This window comes from Lipotes vexillifer, unplaced genomic scaffold (assembly GCF_000442215.2).
Source record: "Lipotes vexillifer unplaced genomic scaffold, Lipotes_vexillifer_v1.1 scaffold732, whole genome shotgun sequence".
NCBI lineage: Eukaryota > Metazoa > Chordata > Mammalia > Artiodactyla > Lipotidae > Lipotes > Lipotes vexillifer.
In genome coordinates this window covers 2,214,574-2,226,497 of record NW_006792596.1, presented here as the reverse complement: position 1 = coordinate 2,226,497, position 11,924 = coordinate 2,214,574, and positions in this window count along the sequence as shown.

Here is an 11,924-nt window from a genome sequence, read left to right as displayed (position 1 = left end):
AACGAAAAAAAAAAAAAAAAAAAAAAAAATGAAAGGCGCAGACCAGAATCTGTCCAAGAGAAAACAAAAGCTTTTCTCTATGAAAAACCCGGTACATTTTCTTCATAAAGTTTCTCACATAAAAAAATCAGATATTATCATTATTGCTGTTATTCATATTTTAATATTTTCCTTTGATAATTCTATTAAAATAGACTCTTCTGAATTCTCTAACCAAATCTTAAATTCCGCCAGATATTTCAACAAACTATAATAGAAGGAGAAAAAGGAAGATGAAAAAAATTGTTTCACGTTAAAAAGAAAGTTCTTGTTTGATAATAGAAATATCTTTTGATAGATGTTTGCTAAATAAAATTTCTCCAGATAATCAGAGTTAAGGTATTGTGCTGCCAGGTATCTATCGGTTATGCTTCACCATACAGCAGTGAGAAATTTTTTAACTGTTTCTTTGCAAAACATAAGATATATTTTGAAACGCAGCATATTATATGTGAAACTGATCATTACAGGACTTTTGGCAATATAGATTATTCATGAAGGTCTTAACTATTACTGTTCTTTAGTTTATAACACAATGAAAAGCACTATTGCTAAAAACTGGATGTTTATTCACTTTCTTTGGGAGATGTTATTCAGAAATAATCTAAAAATCCATGAATCTTTAGAAAAAAATATGTTCTTTTTGATCAACTTGCTGCAGCTAAAGCAATTTTCTCAAAAATAATGAATGACTGATTTTCTCAAATTGTTCTTTTTACTATTCAAACATTCATTTCCCCCAAAATTGTAATTAGTTATTTGACAGCTATAAGATGTCCATTGTTTCTCCGAAGTTCTTCAGATTTTTTTTCACAGAAGGAAAAGCATGCTCCTGGAGAGTCGGGTCATCTCCTGATGCTTCTCCTTCACAGCCACACCAGGAGCACACATCCGGAGGTACTGTTATTAGTGAGTGTGGACTAGGCGGCAGGCACAAAGTGCTTTGGGAATTGTTATTTTTTATTTGCTATTACCATAAAATAAACCATTTAAGAGGTGACAATCAATGAGGTTAAAGTTCATTTTCTAAGTTCACATTGATTACTGGGAAAACCAAAATTCAAAACAATCCCAGGTTCCAAAGTCTATGTAGCTTTCAGCACTCCTTTTCCACAAAATTAAATGTGATCAAATTCAGAACTTTTAAAACCAGAGAACTGTGTTGACTCAGGTATTTAAAATATATGTGGTCATAACAAATATTTGGTTTTTATGCCAAATATCTGTTTAACAAAAGCTAATATTAGGCAAAACCATTTTAGCTTCAATCTTTAGAACTTTAGATTTTAATTTTAAATTGGGTTTAAATTTTAAATGATGGGTGATGTGGGCAAATGGTAGGCAAAAATGTAAATCTTATGTTCCAAATATTTTGGACTTTTATTAGGAATGATTTTAGTACTTATGTTTTTTAAGTGAAGTCTTCTGCATGGTGTTAAATAATAAGAAAAAATATGTAATTTGATCATTTTAAGGCAAGAGCAGAAAAGTTGACATTCCTTATGGAAATTGGTTCTAAATGTTATTTACTGGTTGATTAAGTGTGAACTTTTTTTCCCTAAATTTGTCTGGAGGCTGAGATACCCACCAAGAATCCAAAATAACTGAACACAGACCAACATAGGAACACACACACCATTGTAAAAATTTCACAATACCTGGGACAGAAAGAATCCAATTTCAAGACAGCATTTAGCTCTCAACAGCAACATTGCTAGAAAGTACTATCACAATACTTTCAAAATAATTCCCAACATATGATACTATTCTTGGCCAAAAGGATAATCAGGTGTGAATGTAGAATAAACTCATTTCCACATGTGCAAATTTTCAATCCACTTACCTTCCAGGCAAGCTTTCTCATGGAAATCCCACCGAAATGGGGTAGTACAGAAAAATAAAGACAAGAGACCCCCAAACCAGAAGGATCCCTCACAGGAAAGCAGAGACAGGGGTCCCCAGGATGAAGTTTCTCCAATATTGCAGCCATGCAGCAGGTCCAGAGAACAATCTCCTGAGACTAGTGCAGAACAGAAGTCTCCACGAGAAATTTCTTCAAGAATTAAACTTAACTGAACATATTGAGACAATAATTACACAACTGGTAATGTTTGAGGGTAAATTAGTTGTAGATACAAAGAAAATTAAGCAAACGTAAAACCAATTTTCAATCCAAGGAAGCAAACAACAAATGATATTTTAAATGCTCTCTAGCTCAGCCTTGATTAGTATTTGTACACTCCTCAGAACATTAAACATTAAAAAGTGATCAAGCAAAAATTAAGATGTAACTAAAGTTAAAGCTTAGGGGGAGTAGGAGGATGCGAAGTGCGCATCTCCTTGCAGCTGGGGCACCTACTGGGCACTGGAGGGGGTCCTTGGATACCTAAGAGGACGGGAAGAACCCCCACGCGACCAGGTACAATGTGGGAGGGAAGGAGGGAGGGAAGAAGAAAGGAGGCGGGAGAGGACCAGTGCCCCTGAGGAGGGGCTGGGGGAGGGGAGAGGTTCCTGTGCTCGGAGGGGTCCACTCTCAGCAAGGGGGTCAGCATGCACAGAGAGGGACCTTCAGGGAATTGGGGGATTGGAGGGGAATGCAACCAGCATCTCCACCACACACTTGGGCCCCGGCGAGCCTGCTGGGGTCCTGGGCCTGGAGCCCCACCCACCAGGGCCCCCTCCAGCTGCACAGATCCTGGTCCTGAGCCACCACCCACCAGGGCCTCTTCTGGCAGCGTGGGTCTCTAGGCCGGAGCCCTGCCTCCTCCAAAGCCTCCCTGTAGGTCCTGGCAGCCTGAGTGCCGCCCCTAACAGGGTCTCCTCTGGCCACGTGGATCCATGCAGGCCAAGCACCGCCCCCTCCAAGGACTCCTCCAGCTGTGTTGGCCCCTGAGGGCACTGGCCTACACAAGTACGTGTGCTCTGGACCAGCTCCAGGAACAGGCACTGGTGAGCAGAACACACGCAGAAGTGGAGCTGACACAGCTGGTCCAGAGACCTACGTAGAGGTTTTAGAGGGCTACTGGGGAGGTGGAAGTAGGCCAGAGCTCACCATGGGGGCAAGGACATTGACAGAGCAGGCACCAGGGAATTTTTATTGTTCTTGTTGTTTTTCATTGTTTTCATTTTATTTTTTACTTTTTATTTAGTTTTGCTGTTGTGGTTCTGTTTTGTTTTCTTCTTGCTCATTCATTTTTATTGTTATTCTTTCTAATGTACATAAATTAAAAAAAAATTTTTTTCTATTCTTTGTTATTGTTCTGCTCTTTTTTTTTTTTTTTTTTTTTGTGGTACACGGGCCTCTCACTGTTGTGGCCTCTGCCGTTGCGGAGCACAGGCTCCGGATGCGCAGGCTCAGCGGCCATGGTCCACAGGCCCAGCCACTCCGTGGCATGTGGGATCTTCCTGGACCGGGGCACAAACCCGTGTCCCCTGCATTGGCAGGCAGACTCTCAACCACTGTGCCACCAGGGAAGCCCTCTGCTCTTTTCTGTTTGTTGTTTTCTTGGTTTTTTGGTTTGTTTGTTTGTTTTGTTTTGTTTTGTTTTGTTTTGTTTGCTGTGCTATGCAGCTTGCAGGGTTTTGGTTCCCAGGCCAGGAGTCGGGTCTGAGCTTCTGTGGTGGGAGCTCTGAGTCCGAGCTGCTGGACCAACAGAGAACTTCAGGTCCCAGGGAATATTAATTGGTGTGTTGTCTCCAAGAGGCCTTCATCTCAGAACCAAGACCTGGCTCCACCCAACTGCTATCAAACTCCACTGCTGGATGCCTCAGGCCAAAAACCCAGCAAGACAGGAACACAGCCCCAACCATCGAAGAAAGTGAGATAACAAAAAAATATGTTACAGACAAAGGAGTAAGGTAAAAACCTACACAACCAAATAAATAAGAGGAAATAGGCAACCAACCTGAAAAACGATTCAGAGTAATGACAGTAAACATGATCCAGAATATCGGATATAGACTGGAGACATGAATCGAGAAAATACAAGAAATATTTAACAAGGACCTAGAAAAACTAAAGAACAAAAAACAGTGATTAACAACACAATAACTGAAATGAAAAATATACCAGAAGGAATCAATAACAGGATAACTGAGACAGAAGAACGAATAAGTGGTCTGGAAGATAGAATGGTGGAAATAACTGCTGAGGAACAGAATAAAGAAAAAAGAATGAAAAGAAATGAGGACAGTCTCAGAGACCTCTGAGACAACATTAAACGCACCAACATTCAAATTATAGGGGTCTCAGAAGAAGAAGAGAAACAGAAAGGGTCTGAAAAAATATTTGAAGAGATTATAGTCAAAAACTTCCCTAACGTGGGAAAGGAAATAGCCACCCAAGTCCAGGAAGCAAAGAGAATCCCACAAAGGAAAAACCCAAAGAGAAACACACTGAGACACATATTAATCAAACTAACAAAAATTAAATTCAAACAAAAAATATTAAAAGCAGCAGGAGAAAAGCAAAAAATAACATACAAGGGAATCCCCATAAGGTTATCAGCTGATTTTTCAGCAGAAACTCTGCAGGCCAGAAGGGAGTGGAAGGACATAATTAAAGTGATGAAAGGGAAAGACTTACAACCAATATTATCTACCCAGCAAGGATCTCATTCAGATTCAACGGAGAAATTAAAACCTTTACAGACAAGCAAAAGCTAAGAGAATTCAGCACCACCAAACCAGCTCTACAACAAATACTAAAGGAACTTCTCTAGGCAGGAAACACAAGAGAAGGAAAAGACCTACAATAACAAACCCAAAACAATTAGGAAAATGGTAATAGGAACATACATATCAATAATTACCTTAAATGTAAATGGATTAAATGCTCCAACCAAAAGACACAGACTGGCTGAATGGATACAAAAACAAGACCCATATATGTGCTGTCTGCAAGAGACCCACTTCAGACCTAGGGACACATACAGACTGAAAGTGAGGGGATGGAAAAAGGTATTCCATGCAAATGGAGCTCAAAAGAAAGCTGGAGTAGCAACACTCATATGAGACAAAATGACTTTAAAATAAAGACTATTACAAGAGACAAAGAAGGACACTACATAATGATCAAGGGATCAATCCAAGAAGAAGATAGAACACCTGTAAATATTTATGCACCCAACACAGGAGCATCTCAATACATAAGGCAAATGCTAACAACCATAAAAGGGGAAATTGACAGTAACACAATCATAGTAGGGGACACTAACACCCCACTTTCACCAATGGACAGATCATCCAAAATGAAAATAAATAAGGAAACACAAGCTTTAAATGCTACATTAAACAGATGGACTTAACTGACATGTATAGGACGTTCTATCCAAAAGCAACAGAATGCACTTTCTTCTCAAGTGCTCATGGAACATTTTCCAGGATAGATCATATCTTGGGTCACAAATCAAGCCTTGGTAAATTTACGAAAATTGAAAGCATATCAAGTATCTTTTCCAACCACAATGCTATGAGACTAGATATCAGTTACAGGAAAAAATATGTAAAAAATACAAACACATGGAGGCTAAACATTACACTACTGAATAATCAGGAGATCACTGAGGAAATCAAAAAATACCTAGAAACAAATGACAATGAAAACACGATGAGCCAAATCCAATGGGATGCAGCAAAAGCAGTTCTAAAAGGGAAGTTTATAGCAAAACGGAGCTGGAGGAATCAGGCTCCCTGACTTCAGACTATATTACAAAGCTACAGTAATCAAGACAGTATGCTTCTGGGACAAAAACAGTAATACAGATCAATGGAACAGGGCAGAAAGCCCAGAGAGAAACCCATCCACCTATGGTCACCTAATCCATGACAAAGGAGGCAAGACTATACAATGGAGAAAAGACAGCCTCTTCAATAAGTGGTGCTGGGAAAACTGGACAGCTACTTGTAAAAGAATAAAATTAGAACATTCCGTAACACCATAAACAAAAATAAACTCAAAGTAGATTAAAGACCTAAACGAAAGGCCAGACACTAAAAAAATCTTACAGGAAAACAGACACAGAACACTCTATGACATAAAAAACAGCAAGATCCTTTTTGACCCACCTCCTAGAGAAATGGAAATAAAAACAAAAATAAACAAATGAGACCTCATGAAACCTAAAAGCTTTTGAATAGCAAAGGAAACCATAAGTAAGACGAAAAGACAACCCTCAGAATGGGAGAAAATATTTGCAAATGAAGTAATTGACAAAGGATTAATCTCCAAAATTTACAAGCAGCTCATGCAACTCAATATCAAAAAAGCAAACAACCCAATCCAAAAATGGGCAGAAGACCTATATAGGCATTTCTCCAAAGAAGATATACAGATTGCCAACAAACACATGAAAGGATGCTCAACATCACTAATCATTAGAGAAATGCAAATCAAAACCACAATGAGGTATCACCTGATACCAGTCAGAATGACAATCATCAAAAAATCTACAAACAATAAATGCTGGAGAGGGTGTAGAGAAAAGAACCCTCTTGCACTGTTGGTGGGAATGTAAATTGATACAGCTACTATGGAGAACAGTATGGAGGTTCCTTAAAAAACTAAAAATAGAACTACCATACGGCCCAGCAATCCCACTACTAGGCATATACCCTGAGAACACCATAATTCAAAGAGTCATGTACCACAGTGTTCATCACAGCTCTATTTACAATAGCCAGGACATGGAAGCAACCTAAGTGTCTGTCGACAGATGAATGGATAAAGAAGATGTGGCACATATATACAATGGAATATTACTCAGCCATAAAGAGAAATGAAAATGAATTATTTGTAGTGAGGTGGATGGACCTAGAGTCTGTCATACAGAGTGAAGTAAGAAAGAGAAAAACAAATACCATATGCTAACACATATATATGGAATCTTAAAAAAAAAAAATGCTCTAAAGAACCTAGGGGCAGGCCAGGAATAAAGACGTAGAGAATGGACTTGAGAACATGGGGAGAGGGAAGAGTAAGCTGGGACAAAGTGAGAGAGTGGCATGGAGTTATATATACTACCAAATGTAAAATAGATAGCTCGTGGGAAGCAGCCGCATAGCACAGGGAGATCAGCTCGGTGCTTTGTGACCACCTAGAGGCGTGGGATGGGGGGGTGAGAGGGAGACGCAAGAGGAAGGAGATGTGGAGATATATGTTTATGTATAGCTGATTCACTTTGTTATAAAGCAAAAACTAACACACCAGTGTAAAGCAATTATACTCCAATAAAGATGTTTAAAAAATAAAAAAACAAAAAGAGTCATGTAGCACAATGTTCATTGCAGCTCTGTTTACAATAGCCAGGACATGGAAGCAACCTAAGTGTCCATTGACAGATGAATGGATAAAGAAGATGTGGCACATATATACAATGGAATATTGCTCAGCCATAAAAAGAAACGAAACTGAGTTATTTGTAATGAGGTGGATGGACCTAGAGCCTGTCATACAGAGTGAAGTAAGTCAGAAAGAGAAAAACAAACACCATATGCTAACACATATATATGGAATCTAAAAAAAAAAAAAAGTGGTTCTGAAGAAACTGGGGGCAGGACAGGAATAAAGACACAGACGTAGAGAATGGTCTTGAGGACACGGAGGGAATGGGAAGGGTAATTTGAGATGAAGTGAGAGAGTGGCATGGACATATATACACTACCAAATGTAAAATACATAACTAGTGGGAAGCAGCTGCATAGCACAGGGAGATCAGCTAGGTGCTTTGTGACCACCTAGAGGGGTGAGATAGGGAGGGTCAGAGGGAAATGCAAGACGGAGGAGATATGGGGATATATGTGTATGTATAGCTGATTCACTTTGTTATAGAGCAGAAACCAATACAACACTGTAAAGCAATTATACTCCAATAAAGATGTTAAAAAAATTAAAAAAAAAAAAAAATATATATATATATATATGTCTTCCAAAAACAAAAGTCCAGGACCAGATGACTTCACAGGCAAATTCTATCAAACATTTAGAGAAGAGCTAACACCCATCCTTCTCAAACTTTCCAAAAAGTTGCAGACAAAGGACTCCAAGCTCATTCTACTAGGCCACCATCGCCCTGATACCAAAACCAGACAAAGAGGGCTTCCCTGGTGGCGTAGTAGTTAAGAATCTGCCTGCCAGTGTGGGGGACGTGGGTTCGATCCCTGGTCCAGGAGGATCCCACATGCTGCAGAGCAGCTGAGCCCATGCGCCACAACTATTGATCCCGTGTGCCACAACTACTGAAGCCTGTGCGTCTAGAGCCCATGCTCCCCAGCAGGAGAGGCCAAGACAGTGAGGGGCCCATGCACTGCAGCGAAGGGTGTTCCCCACTAACCACAACTAAAGAAAGCTGCTCACAGAAACAAAGACCAAACACAGCCAAAAACAAAAACAAATAAATAAATAAATTTATATTAAAAAAACAACAACAAAGTTATCATAAAAAAAGAAAATTACAGACTGATATCACTGATGAACATAAAAGCAAAAATCCTCAGCAAAATACTAGCAAACAGAATCCAAAAACACATTAAAAGGATCATATACCATGATCAAGTAGGATTTATCCCAGGGATGCAAGGATTCTACAATATAGGCAAATTAATCAACGTGATACACCATATTAACAAACTGAAGGAGAAAAACCATATGATCATCTCAATACATGCACAAAAAGCTTTTGACAAAATTCAACACCAATTTGTGACAAAAACTCTCTAGAAAGTGGGCACAGAGGGAACCTACCTCAACATAATAAAGGACATACATGACAAACCCACAGCAAATATCATTCTCAGTGGTGAAAAACTAAAAGCATTTCTTCTAAGATCAGGAACAAAACAAGGATGTTCACTCTTGCCACTATTATTCAACATAGTTTTGGAAGTCCTAGCCATGGCAATCAGAGAAGAAAAAGAAATAAAAGGAATACAAACTGGAAAAGAAGAAGTAAAACTGTCATTGTTTGTAGATGACATGATACTAAATATAGATAATCCTAAATATGCTACCAGAAAACCACTAGAGCTAATCGATGAATTTGGTAAAGTTGTAGGATACAAAATTAATGAACAGAAATGTCTTGCATTCCTATACACTAACAACGAAAGATCAGAAAGAGAGATTAAGGAAACAATCCCATTTACCATTGCAACAACAACAACAAAAATACCTAGGAATAAACCTACCTAAGGAGGCAAGAGACCTGTATGCAGAAAACTATAAGACCCTAATGAAAGAAATCAAAGATGACACAAACAGATGGAGAGATATACCATGTTCTTGGATTGGAAGAATCAACATTGTGAAAATGCCTATACTACCCAAAGCAGACTACAGATTCAATTCAATCCCTATCAAATTACCAATGGCATTTTTCACAGAACTAGAACAAAAAATTTTACAATTCATATGGAAACAGAAAAGACCCCAAATAGCCAAAGCAATCTTGAGAAAGAAAAACGGAGATGGAGGAATCAGGGTCCCTGACTTCAGACTATACTACAAAGCTACAGTAATCAAGATAGTATGGTACTGGCACAAAAAACAGAAAAATAGATCAATGGAACAGGAGAGAAAGCCCAGAGATAAACCCACGTGCATATGGTCACCTTATCTTTAATAAAGGAGGCAGGTATATACAATGGAGAAAAGACAGCCTCTTCAATAAGTGGTGCTGGGAAAACTGGACAGCTACATGTAAAAGAATGAAGTTAGAACACTCCGTAAAACCATACACAAAAATAAACTCAAAATGGATTAAAGACCTAAATGTAAGATCAGACACTATAAAACTCTTGGAGGAAAACATAGGCAGAACACTCTTTGACATAAATCACAGCAAGATCTTTTTTGACCCACCTCCTAAAGTAATGAAAATAAAAATAAATAAACAAACGGAACCTAATTAAACTTAAAAGCTTTTGCACAGCAAAGAAAACCATAAACGAGGCAAAAAGACAACCCTCAGAATGGGAGAAAATATTTGCAAACGAAGCAAGTGACAAGGGATTAATCTCCAAAATATACAAACAGCTCAGGCAGCTCAATATCAAAAATACAAACAACCCAATCCAAAATGGGCAGAAGACCTAAATAGACTTTTCTCCAAAGAAGACATACAGATGGTCAAGAGGCACATGAAAAGATGCTCAACATCATTAATTATTAGAGAAATGCAGATCAAAACTACAATGAGGTAACACCTCACACCAGTCAGAATGGCCATCATCAAAAAATCTACAAACAATAAATGCTGGAGAGAGTGTGGAGAAAAGGGAACCCTCTTGCACTGTTGGTGGGAATGTAAATTGATACAGCTACTATGGAGAACAGTATGGAGGTTCCTTAAAAAACTAAAAATAGAACTACCATATGACCCAGCAATCCCACTACTAGGCATATCCCCAGAGAAAACCATAATTCAAAAAGAGTCATGTACCATAATGTTCATTGCAGTGCTATTTACAATAGCCAGGACATGGAAGCAACCTAAATGTCCCCTGATGGAAGAATGGATAAAGAAGATGTGGCACATATATACAATGAAATATTACTCAGCCATCAAAAGGAACAAAATTCAGTCATTTGTAGAATCATGGATTGACCTAGAGTCTATCATACAGAGTGAAGTAAGTCAGAAATAGGAAAACAAATATTGTATATTAACGCATGTACGTGGAGTCTATAAAAATGGTACAGATTAACCTATTTTCAGGGCAGGAATAGAGACACAGACGTAGGGAATGGACGTGTGGACAGGGGGTGGTGATGAATTGGGAGATTGGGATTGATGTATGTGCACTGCCATGTGTAAAACATATAGCTAGTGGGAACCTGCTGTATAGCACAGGGAGCCCAGCTCAGTGCTCTGTGGTGACCTAGATGGATGGGGTGAGTGGAGGGAGGGAGGGGATATATGTATGCATATAGCTGATTCACTGCGTTGTACCAGTTGTGTAGAAACCAACACAACATTGTAAAGCAACTATACCCCAAGGGGGAAAAAAACAGCTCGGGGCAGGAAGTGTTCTTGTGTGTGGTTAGAAGGTCAGGGTTGCAAGGTTTAGTGAATAAAAATACAGGACACCCCGTTAAATTTGAATTTCAGATAAATAGCTAATAATTTTTTATGTAAGTATGTCCCAAATATTGTATGGATGGGGTCGAAGGTTGAAAAACAGCTATGGGGAGTCAAAACTAAGAAATCAGTAAGTAGCATTACAAGCCAAATAAGTAAATAGCAAAATATTTGAAAATGGTTGCCCCCAAAGAGCAAAAAACTATGAGAAGGAAAGTGGCACTGTTTTTCACATCAAGTATTCCTTTTAACAATTTTAGTCTTTCTTTACACATAAAATTTGATTAAAGTGTAAACTGAATTGTTTAAATAGATTTGAAGCAAATATGATAAAATGGTATGATTAGAAAAAGCAGGATACATAGGTCTTTGTTAAATTACTCTGAATCATTTTTTTCTTGGGAACAAACAGATCTAAGGAAATTTCAACAAACATTGAAAGATTATTGCTTTGCAAGGTTTGCATCTTATCGAATATTTGGGATTATGGTGGTGAAAATTACGGAGGAGTCTGGAGTCATGTCTTTTTATTAATTCATTCAACAAATATTTATTGCACTTCTATTACGTTACAGAAAATCAAGTTGTATAGATCACAAACATAGAAGGAAAATAACAAATATAGAAAGACCAATTACCAAAATTTCATTCGCTTGGAGCCAATTCACCACATGGTAAGTCAGTGCTTCTCCCTGTCCTCAGAGATCCTACAGGCTTGTCCCTTCTTGAGCCTGTGCTCAAGGAACCTCTCACATGCTGGCATAAGGAACCTCTTGTGGGTAGGAACCCACGTTCACGGATCGTGTAGGG